Source organism: Gavialis gangeticus, unplaced genomic scaffold (assembly GCF_001723915.1).
Source record: "Gavialis gangeticus isolate Ggan-Ray unplaced genomic scaffold, GavGan_comp1, whole genome shotgun sequence".
Lineage (NCBI taxonomy): Eukaryota > Metazoa > Chordata > Crocodylia > Gavialidae > Gavialis > Gavialis gangeticus.
The window spans coordinates 91,000,330-91,011,276 of NW_017729033.1; the positions used below are offsets into that span (position 1 = coordinate 91,000,330).

At 49.5% G+C, this 10,947-nt stretch overlaps 1 long non-coding RNA gene across 1 annotated transcript in view; it reads left to right on the top strand.

Moving 5' to 3' along the window:
* LOC109303696 overlaps window positions 1-10,261 on the top strand; it is a 20,821-nt gene extending 10,560 nt beyond the window's left edge. The window contains exons 2-3 of the long non-coding RNA XR_002099174.1: window positions 349-354; window positions 10,250-10,261. This is a non-coding gene — a long non-coding RNA (uncharacterized LOC109303696). The remainder of the gene's footprint in view (window positions 1-348; window positions 355-10,249) is intronic.
* Window positions 10,262-10,947: the final 686 nt, after the last annotated feature.

A 10,947-nucleotide genomic window follows, 5' to 3' on the forward strand; every position in this document is an offset into this window, starting at 1 on the left:
GGTGTCTGGGTGGGATGTGAGGGCAGCATGATGGATTGTGTGGCACATGAGCATGTAGAGGTGGCAGTGATGGACAGTAGAAAAGCAGACTGGTCTGGTGTCCTCCAGCCAGCTTAGGTGGTGGACCGGGTAGTGCCATAAGGCTGGGTGAGGAGCTGGTCCCACAACAAACTCCAATAGGCTGGAGGACATGGGGGAAGGGGGGGTGGGACCACCACCACACAGGACCTGGTCAACAAGAGCAAAATTGTTGGGAGGTAGGGCAGATTTCACCTCCTGGACTAGACAACAGGTCAGATGTATTGTGGGTAGACCCATGCGCTGGGCCAGCACTGCCTATCATAGGAGGAGGTGGTCCTGGTAGAACTCTGGCAGCCCTTGAAGGTCCTGCAGGGAGAAGACACATCAGGAGCCCATGCCCAGGGCCAATCCACCTCCCTTGCTTCCAGCTGGTGCCAGTTCTCTGGCAGGGAGGGGTCTGTGGGGGACAGGTAGACCCCCAAATAGAGCAGTGAGCCCATGCTCGAGCAGATCCTAAGCTAAAGCTCTTGACCCAGTTGACCCAGGCAGAGGAGGCTGCCGAGTACAATGCCTGGCAGGCCTCCACCTGCACCAGGTCGCCTGAGTCCTGGACCACAAGGAGTATTTCATCAGCATACGCTGACAGGACCAATCTCACAGCCAGCTCCTGGACCATCAACCCTGCCTCCCGCTTCCACAGGAGAATGAGGAAGGGATCCAGGGCCAAGGCATACAGCTGACCTGGCAGTGGGCAACCTTGACGCATCCCTCTCCTGAATGGGATGGGCTCCATCATGGTCCAGTTGACCTTGACCAAACACTCTGCAGAGGCATACAGCAGCTGGAAAGCCTGCACAAAGCAGGGCCTGAAGCCAAAGGTCTGCAGCGTGCTTGTGAGGTACCCATGATCCACTCTGTCAAACACCTTCTCCTGGTCTAGGGAGGGTGAAGGACAGATACTCCTGGCACGGTACCTCAAGGAGATCCCAAACCAGATACAGGTTGTCAAAGATGGAACATCCAGGCACCATGTATGTCTAGTCAGGATGGATTATGCCCATCAGCATGGACCACAGGCACAGAAAGATGGCCTTCACTGCCATCTTGTAGTCCATGCAGAGGAGGGACATGGAACACCAGTTCCTCAGGTTGTGGGGATCCCCCTTCTTCAGCAGAAGGGTCAGCACGTCCATCTGGCATGACAGGGGGAGTCCCCACTTCCCTCGGATTTGGCTCATACTGTGGCAAAGTCTGGGCCAAGGATGTCCTAGAGGCCAGGTAAAACTCCACAATCAGCCCGTCAATGCCCGGTGCCTTCTTACCAGGCATCAGGCAGAGGGCAGGCAAAAACTCATCCAGAGTGAAAGGAGCCTCCAATGCCAACCTGCAGGAGTCCCTCCCACAGGATCCAACAGGCTTTGGCACCGGTCAGATCCAGGGAGAAGAGATCCTCATAGAAGGTCCACACACACTGGTGCACCTCACCTGGTTCTGTGAAGGGGGTGCTGTCATCTACCAGAAAGCACACGATGTACTTCTTGGCCTCCCGCCTCCTCTCCAGGGCATAGAAGTGGGAGCTGTAGTCCATCTCCTGAAGGACCTGGATGTGCGAGCAGACAAATGTATCATGGGCACGGTGGTCATCCAGAGCATGAAGCTCTTCCCACCTCTCCTGACACTCTCCGCAGAGCAATAGGTTGCTTGGGTTGGTGGCCAGGCACCTCTCCAGCTCCAGCACTTCTGGCTTGAGCTGCTCCCAGACTACCTCCCTCTGCCAGGTGTGCCCCCGAGTGTAGCTGTGGCAAAAAAACTGGATGCGCGCCTTCCCCAAATTCCACCATCTCTAAGCCAAGGGGGAAGCTGACAGCTACTTCTACCAGGCCAGCCAGAACTCCTGGAAGGCCTCCCTGAAGCCAACATCCTCCAGCAGACAAGCATTGAAGCCAAATGCCCAGGCCCTAGCATGGCCTGGGTGCAGACAAGGTGATAATCACTGAAAGGGGTCGGCTGGATGCCAGATGAGTGGGCTCAGGCGAAGTGCAGCAAAGAGATATAAACCTAGGCCAACCGGGAGTGGCATGCCTGCTCCTCCCTCACCCTCACATAGGTATGCGGGTCGGTAGGGTGACAGGTATGCCAAACTTCCACCAGGGAGTAGTCAGTCAGGATCTACCTGAGGATACCCATGGCAGCCTGGAGGGGAAAACAATAAAGAAAACCAAAATATATAGTGGGGCTGGGAATCTAATAGGGGCAGGCTGGAGTTGTGGGGGAATTGGGGGGGGAAGGGGGCTGAAGTTCACTGAGTTACAGCCCCACAGGAAAAACAACTAGGAGGGCTATGCTTGGGGAACGTGAGGGAGGGGGAAAACACACACAAGGGGTGGGGAGACTTGATCTGGCTTACTCAGCCACACAAAAACACCAAGGCAGAGGGAATGGGCTACAGAACTTACCACACAACAGCAAAATACACAGGGAAGGTTGCTGAGGCAGATGTAAAAAATGGTTAGATCAGTGGAGGAGCTTTATTTGTTGTTGAAGATCAGTCCAGGAGACCCTCAGGCCTACAGCCAGGCACTCAGCAGCAGAGAAATAGGCAGGAAAAACAAAGCAGGATCAGATGCAGTGAGGCAGCTCTGGGGGAGTGCAAGATCAATCAGTTAATTAGGGAATAATCCAGTGAAGGTGTGGTGTTGAGTGGTGCAAGGTGGTGCAGCAGGGAATTTAACTCTCTCCTGAGAGGGGGCAGCAGCAGAACAGATGGCGGCAGCAACAGCAGCAGTGGCGGCAGCAGCCATCCAGGTCAGCCACTCGGGATGTGCTTCAGGTGAAAGTGGAGGTGAAGGAGGGGGGTGGCCTGCCAAGGCAGCTGGGGCAGGCAAGGCAACTTTCAGGCTCTGGCAGTGATCAGAGGGGCCCACAAGTAATGCAGGCCCCCTCCCCAGGCTGTCTCCTGACCATGGCTTGGCAGCGGGCTGGGCAGCAGGCCAGAGCAGGTGTACAGAAGCTGGGGTGCATTGCAGTGTGGTGCTCCCCTCCTGAGGGGAGGGCAGCAGCATGCGGCATGCAGCAGAGCCCCACCCTCATGGAGGGGGCAGCAACAGCAGCAGCTGAAGCCCAAGGCAGGAAAGGGTGTGGCCTACTTACCCTCAAAAGTTCTGAGAATAAGCTAGCAGCTAGCAGTAACCAGAGGCAAGAAGGGGTCTGGCCATTTTCTACCCAGAATCTCCTGAGAACAAGCTTGCAGCAGCCTGGGACAAGAAGGGGCATAGCCAACTTCCTCCCTGAGGCTCCTCCCCCAGAAGCAAGTGAGCTACTTGCCAGGGCAGTTTTTTATACTGCTTATACAATTTGCCTTATACCAAAGTGCATGTCCAGACACGTGCACTGAGGCAAAAAGCCCCGGCTCAAATTTGCACTGCTTCTATTTGATCTGCTGTAAGTGCATGTGCTTGCATCTGTGGATGCACCCTATGATGCCATTTACTTTAGCTCATGTCATTAGTACCATATATACAAAACCATTACATTTGATGTGGCTAGTTGGAACTCAGTAAACAATTCTGTTCCTTATATGTACCGAGGAATAGATAAGCTACTGCTCTTTGTCTCTTTGCTGTGGTGGCTTTTCAGTGCTATTAAGAGTAAGAGAAGGTAAAACATACCCTTATGAGAATAGATATAACTATGAATACAGAGACAGAGCACAGGAATGTGGCATTTTGGATTAGTCGCTTCTGAACAGTCAGTAATATTTGTAATAATACCTCTCATACTTTCCATCTGTAGATCTCAAAGCACCTTAGATAGGAGGTAAGAATCATTATCCCTTTATCAAGTTGAATTTCATGTACCTTTATAAGAATAATATTTTATAACTATAGGAATCTCTGTAGAACTGTTCCACTTAAATTTTCTATTTTACCATCAAGAAACCTTGGATAAAATTTCCTCATGCAACCTAAACTACCACTAATTTATTATTCCATCAATATGCCTGCCTTACTATCCTGTATCATCTGTGTGTTCTGCACATTCCACATGGCTTATTCACTAGGATAAGTAACAGCTTTTGGAAGAGAAGATGACTCGATGCTTTGATTAATCTTAGCCTATCCTGTCACCCATGTTAAAGAGAGAGACTCTTCTTGGTCCTGTGTGCATTAAAGAAAGTCAAATGTAATTACTAATTATTTAGAAATTTCAGTCCCCTCCCCATAAATTGCTGGAAGTCTATTATGTTTATACAGATGCCCGTCTATATGGCAGGTATCTTGAGTGAGTTTTGCTACAAAGATTAAAAAGCAAGTTTAGGTAAACAATGCATTATTTAGATCAGGTATTGCAAAAAAAGTGTATATCTATTTACAAATCAAAATGCCAAATGGGGTGCAGTCATTCTATATAAACCAGAAGTGCTGTAAGTAGATATTTTATTTGCCTTGGGAGAACGGTTTTTGTCCAGGATTGTACAGATATACATATCCACTCCTGCACTTCAATGCTTCTGAAGTGTGGTAGAAAAAATTAGTAACACTTTTTCCTGTAACATCCAGTTGTATGTCTATAATTATTGTCATTCATTCCATGGACCAATTGACCCCAGTGTGTGCTCTTGCTGGCCACCTACTGGTGAAGGAACAGCAAGAAGCCTAGAAAGGAGCTATGCAAATGATTTTGATGCTCCTGTTCTGATACAGGTCAAACCGTGGGACAATCAGTTTTGGGTCAAATAAGGCATTTACCCATGCCCATAATAAAGTACTTCTAGAATTATTACATTTTCAGTACCACCAAAAAGTCAACTATGCGAGTCAGCAGTGATCCAATCCGGCTTCAGATCTGGCTGCTTTGGATGCCAGTGATCCAATCTGATCCAGAGCTCTTGACCAGGTTTCTGCTTCGATCCGGCCAAAACATTTCCGAAGCTTCGGAGCCACCTCAGAGATCTGGCCATAGGGTATAACAGGGAATCAATTAAATATCATTGTTGTTTTTTGTCTGATTTGGATAAAACTTTCAGGGATGGTAGCCTCTACTAAGATCATGAAGTCTGCTAAATTTCAAGAAGGTTGGTGCAGGGTTTTGGAGGGAACAGTACCTCAAATTTTTTAAAGCAAAACTCATGTCACGTCTATGTGTTACAACATGGAGGGGGGGGAGAGGGGGTGGCCCCTAGTGAGGCCATGAAGCCTGCCAAGTTTAAAGAAGATCAGTGGAGGAGTTTGGGGGGAACTGCACCTCAAGCTGTGGACAAGCAAAACTTGGCAACACCATGGATCAATGTCTCCTCCATGCTGGGTGTGTAGTGTCCTTTCTCCACAAGGTCAGGCAGAGGGGAGTTTCTGAACACATGCACATCATGTGCGTTGCCAGCCCACTCAGTATAAATGTTTGTGAACCAGCCCCAGTGATCCACCACGGCTTGCAGAATCATGAGGCATATTCTTTCCTATTTGTGAAAGCTCTCCCACTCTCCACAGGGCACAGCACTAGGATGTGAGTGCTGTATAAACCCCCCATGCAGTTCAGGAACCCCTTCTCATTAAAGCCATCTATGGCTTGCTATGGATTCACTAGGTGGATAACTTTGTTTACAGTGATCTCCTTGAGCAGCTGGTATACCACATGAGTTGCCAGTCCAACCATGCAGGCAGCCACGCAGAACTGGTTCATGATGTAGCAGAGGTTGAAGGGGCTGGGCAGTTTCCTGATTGCCATTGCAAACCTCTTGTCTGGTGGGATGGCCCAACACATGTTAGTGTCTTGCCTCATCATGTGGGGCACCAGCATCAAGATGATATGATAGAACAGGGGTGGGCAAAATGTGGCCTGGGGTCTGGATAAGGCCCAGCAGGCTGTTCTAGCTGGCCCATGGGGCCCCTAAAAAAATTTAGAAAATTAATATTTATATGTCCTGGGTTGCCTGTCATGCAGCCCTCAATGGCTTGCTGAAACTCAGTAAGCAGCCCTCCACCCAAAATAATTGCCTGCCCCTGTGATAGAACATTTCCCTTTTCATTCAGAACATCTTCAGCCACTGTCGGTCGTTCCAAGTCATCAGCATGATTCACTCCCACCAGTCCAAGCTGCTCTCACAGGCTCACAAACCTTGTGGATTCTGGTTCTCCTCAGGACTCTCAACAGAGCCCAGTCAAATTCCACTTCTCCACTTCCCTCTGTGTATGCCAAGTCCTCTGGGTACCTGTATCTTCTTATTATTATTGTCATTAATGCTGTCAAACCAGGAACATAACTTGCCAGTGGACACTGTAGCACAGTTCCTATCCTTTTCAAGCATTGCAGCAGTAATCCCCAGGTAAATAGCATTTGCAGAAGCAGTACTGACACCTCCTCCTCCTCCTGCTCACCCATGTCCTCCATATTCTCCATGTCGGAGGACTCTTCACTGCATTGTTCTCCATCTTCATGCATTTCACCCTTATTCTCCATTTTGTCCCTGTCCATCAGCAGCATCTTCTCACCTGTCTGCACCAAGCAGGGGGCAGGGACTGTAGGGTGTTGTGTGGCTTGGAGCTTTGTGTAGCTGCTTTTTCAACACTTCACCCTGGCACCCCAAGGCATTGGGACTTTTGAACATCCTTTCATCCTGAGCTTAGCAGCTACTAGTGTTCTGATGTAATCAAGCTTGCAAACAAAAATGTTTTGCCTACTTCTCTCCTGGTAATGTAGGCTACTCAAAACTTTTGCCACTTTATGTAAAACAGGCTGTCCTTCTATAATAAAATTATTTTGCACAAGCAGACAGGTAGATAACAATTTTTGCAACATTCTGGGCCATTGAGCAGCCATTCCAAAGTACAATGGCCTTATTTACGCCATCATCAGGTCTTTTTTGTTGTTTAACTGGGTGCTTCATCACCTTTGGGTGTTTTGACACTTACAGGTAATGGCTTCACAATCCTTGGAATTTTCCCAGACCCTCATGCAAGCCCAGCCTGAGTATAAAGGTGCCTGCCCCCAATTTTGCCAGCCCCCTTTCACAAATTGCTTGTGCTGTTAACCACAAATTGCTTTGCCATGTTTCAGAAAGCCAAGGCCAGCAGTATGAAGCTGATGGCCCAGGAGGATTATCTCTCCAATGCCCATGGACCCAGCTGGACCTAGGAAGAACTAGACGACTTAATCAACATTTGGTTGTCTCAAAGGATCATAGACAGACTGGAAAGTAGGAGGAATAAACCTGTTTATGTCTAGATCGCAAAAGGCACGCAGGCATGAGGGCACAATCATGACCGGACCCAGAACCAGTGCAAGATCAAGTCCTTGAGATAAATGTTTTACAGAGCCAAAGATGAGCGCTCTCATTCTGGGGCAGGTCACACAATTGCTCCCTTCTCTGACAGGCTGTCCATTGTTCTCTCCAAGGATGTGGGTGACAACCCGGGTATGGAGACTTTCAGTACCGGGGTTGGGCAGGAGAAAGAGGAGGAGGAGGAGGAGGCAGCAGCAGCCCCTCCTGAGGGTGAAACTATGAGCATGTCTCAGCTGTACAGAGACTGCACCTTGCTCCCTGGCCATGAGTGGCAGGAAGAACCGTCAGTCACCATACACTTAGTGCCACTTAGCATGCTGGATCTGGTAAGTCTCTTGTAATGTGCCTCTTGCCACTGCCAGACAACTCCTGGGTTCATGCTGGTTGGATTTGGGGAGCCGGTGGAGAGGAGGAGAAATTCATGTGTTGCTGTGAGTTGGTCACCATGTTCTTTCAGTCGTGATGCATCACGGGTTTGATAGCTTGTAATGTAGCAGAGGTGCCCCACTTTTGCGGGGTTTGTTTCCGTGCCTGCTGACATTTTGTGCACCGCATGGTGGGAGTGAGAGTGTGTACTTTACTCCTCTTCAGGGGAGACAACCATTGTTTTTTTCTTTGATAATCAGCCACTGTGACCCATGGCTGCCCGGAACAGCACTCCGCTCACACTACAGCAGAGCGCTGCAGAGATTTTCACAATGACCAGAGACGGCCCTGCAAAACTTTGCTGGAGGCTTTGGCGGAGTCCTCAGTAGCCAGAGTGGAATGCACAGAAGTCTGGCAGGATGAACTCCATGAGTCACTGCATAAGGATGATGCCACCCTCGAGGAAGTGCGAGACACCATATGGAATTTCAAAGACATGGTTGATGAGTCCCATGATGAATTACAGAGGTCACAGGACACTTTCACTGATGCCTATCAGAGTGTGCAGAAATACATCTTAAATATATGTCCAGGATAATATTGTAAAATTTGAGGATTTAACTTAGAAGATGCAGTAAGGGTCCCTTACTAAGTGGATGTGCAATGAATATAAAGATCCTTTACAGAGGCTGCAGGGAAGATATCGGCCTTCCTAGAATGATAGAAAAAGCAACATTATATGTTGCATGGTAGAATCATGCCCACTTTAACCAAGCTAGTGCCCAAACGGGATGCAATTTAGCCAAGTTGGTGCATTTCTCTGTACATGCCTATAAACTGCAGAGACACCCAGCACAGTTTTGTGCAACAGCACTAAAACAGGTAACTAACTGAAGCTCCATAGCTAGCTTATACAGAAAAGACACATTGGACATTGTATCCCAGCATGACAGTAGCCTGATGCCAGGTTACAATGTAAACTCCTAATTAACTTGCTATCTATCCACTCTTACACCTAAGTCTCTTTAAGGATTGTTGCTTTCCAAGTTTCTTCTGTTCACTGAATAGCTAGGTTTTGCCTTCAGCTGCTCCTTGGCCTCTCTTCTCTCACTACAAGGAAGCAGTGGCTCCAATACAGAGTCAAACCGCATACTGAATACTTTATTGAGAAACTATTGTGTTATAGCATATTCCTTAGTAGGAATTTGCACTCACTTGTCATATGCATATGCCCACAGTAAAGGACTCCACTTTATACAGGAGCTCGCCCAAGGGGGCTGGGAAGCAGAGCAGTTCCACAGAACCAGAGGAGCCCACATGGTGCCCAGCTCTGCCCCAGCCCCTCCCTCCCCCCACCTCACTTCATGGAAGAGCCACTGTCTGCCCTGAGTGAGAAGTGGAGCAGAGGAGTCAGGAGCTTACTGCCGGCGAGTGTCCTGCGCCAGCCCTGGTTCCTTCACCATGCTCCATGCCCAAAGTTTACAGGAAGCCACAACCCAGCTCCTCTCTGGGCAGGTGCATGGCAAGACCTTTTATTGTACGTGGCCATGCACACACGTAACTTAGGGGGAACCTTGGTGTGTTGCAAACAATAAAACCTCATGGTTTCCTGGCTTCCTGTGTCTGCCTCCATATCCACCCTTACACAGCTTGGTTGCGAAGGTGGATTTCATTCATTGTTTAGGTTCATTTCTCTGTTTTTCCTGCCACTTGCTGCATGGTGCCAGGAGGGAGGGGTTGGCAGTCTCTCTTGCACAGGTAGACAGGGGGCCTCCAGAGTTAAACAGAGGGGGCTGCCTAGGTGGGTTGCAACACACAAGTGCTAGCACACCAGCATTTTGCAAAGGCAGCATCCACACTGCAAAGTCACTTTTGAGGCCATACTTACTGCTTCTGATTTCACCTCCCTTAGTTGGGAGAAGGGAAGTAGTGCGTCACACCCCAACAGCCTGACTTGCTTTTCTGCAAGCCACCAGCCACTTTGCAAAGTCACCCAGAGGGGCTCATGCCTTTCAAGGCTCTTTGGCTCATCCTTCACAACCCTTGCATTTTCCCTAGATGGAAACTTTGAAAATTCACTTTTTCAAATTCTTTTCACGCTCTGTTCCAGCCAGGTGACAGGCACTGCCTCCTTTGTTTTGGAACACCAAAGTGAGGCTGTGGGTGGTGGGGGGCAGCATGGAGTTTAAGACATGCCTTGCTGCCACACAAACCCAGACATTTTGCAAACTTTTCTGCCTTCTCTTCATGCTCTTTTCCAGCCAAGCACCAGAGTGTCTTGTTTTTTTTACACACCAAAAGGAGGCTTCTGGTGGGGGGGGTGTTGCCCCACTGAAAAACTATAAATTGGGGGAGCAGAAGTTGGGATGCTCATTCACTGTATTGACAAGGGAGGTTTGAGGTGGATGAGGGAAGACAGCACAGCGGGGGTAGAGAAGGACTCATCCCAGTCACGAGACTTGCCCCTGGGGGGCACAGCAGTGCAAATCCAGGGTTTGAGAAGATGGCAGGATGATCAAGTGGGGTGCAGTGAAGCTTCAAGTGCTTTTGATGCCTTCACCTCTGTGCCATGCAACTTGAAAGAGGACATGGTGATGTGGTACACGCCACCTTTGGTAAGTGACACCTGACACTTGTCTGTGACCTGAGGGTAGCAGGGTCATCCCTAGGGGGGCATGAATACAAGTACCTGCCCCAGGTGCAGTGCTTTGGGGCCCTGCAGAGATGGGTGGAGTGGATGGGACAACTCCTCAGCATCGCCACTGGCCTCACATCTGGATGCTTACCAAGTCCCTCCCTCGCTGCGGCACATGGGACTGGCTCATGGAGGGGTGGGAAGGTTAATTTGCCCAAGGCCCTGCAAAAGTGGCATACCGGCGATCTCTAGGGCCCAGGGTACAAGGCCAGGGTGCTGCCACCCTCGCTCCTGCATGCCCCAGACAAGCTGCCTTCTGTGGCAGTTTCAGCAGTGGGGGTGAGTGAGGAGGGGGGCCAAACAGTGCGAAATGGTGGTGCCCCCTTCACACTTGCCAATGGCACCCCTTCACATCTGTGCAGGGGGAAGCTGCCCCACCCACTGCCATTGGTACGCCACTGCCTTGCTCACTGATAGGGTCATCTCTGGTTGGGGGGAATGCTTTGTTTAGTTCAAATTTATAGTAAATGGGGCTGGTGGAATTTTATGGGCACAAAGGAAGGTATGCGAGGTGCAAAAGAGACACCAATACAAATTCCAATGCTCTTTCTATCCTCCCTCCCTCCGGTTTTTAGATCCCTTTCCG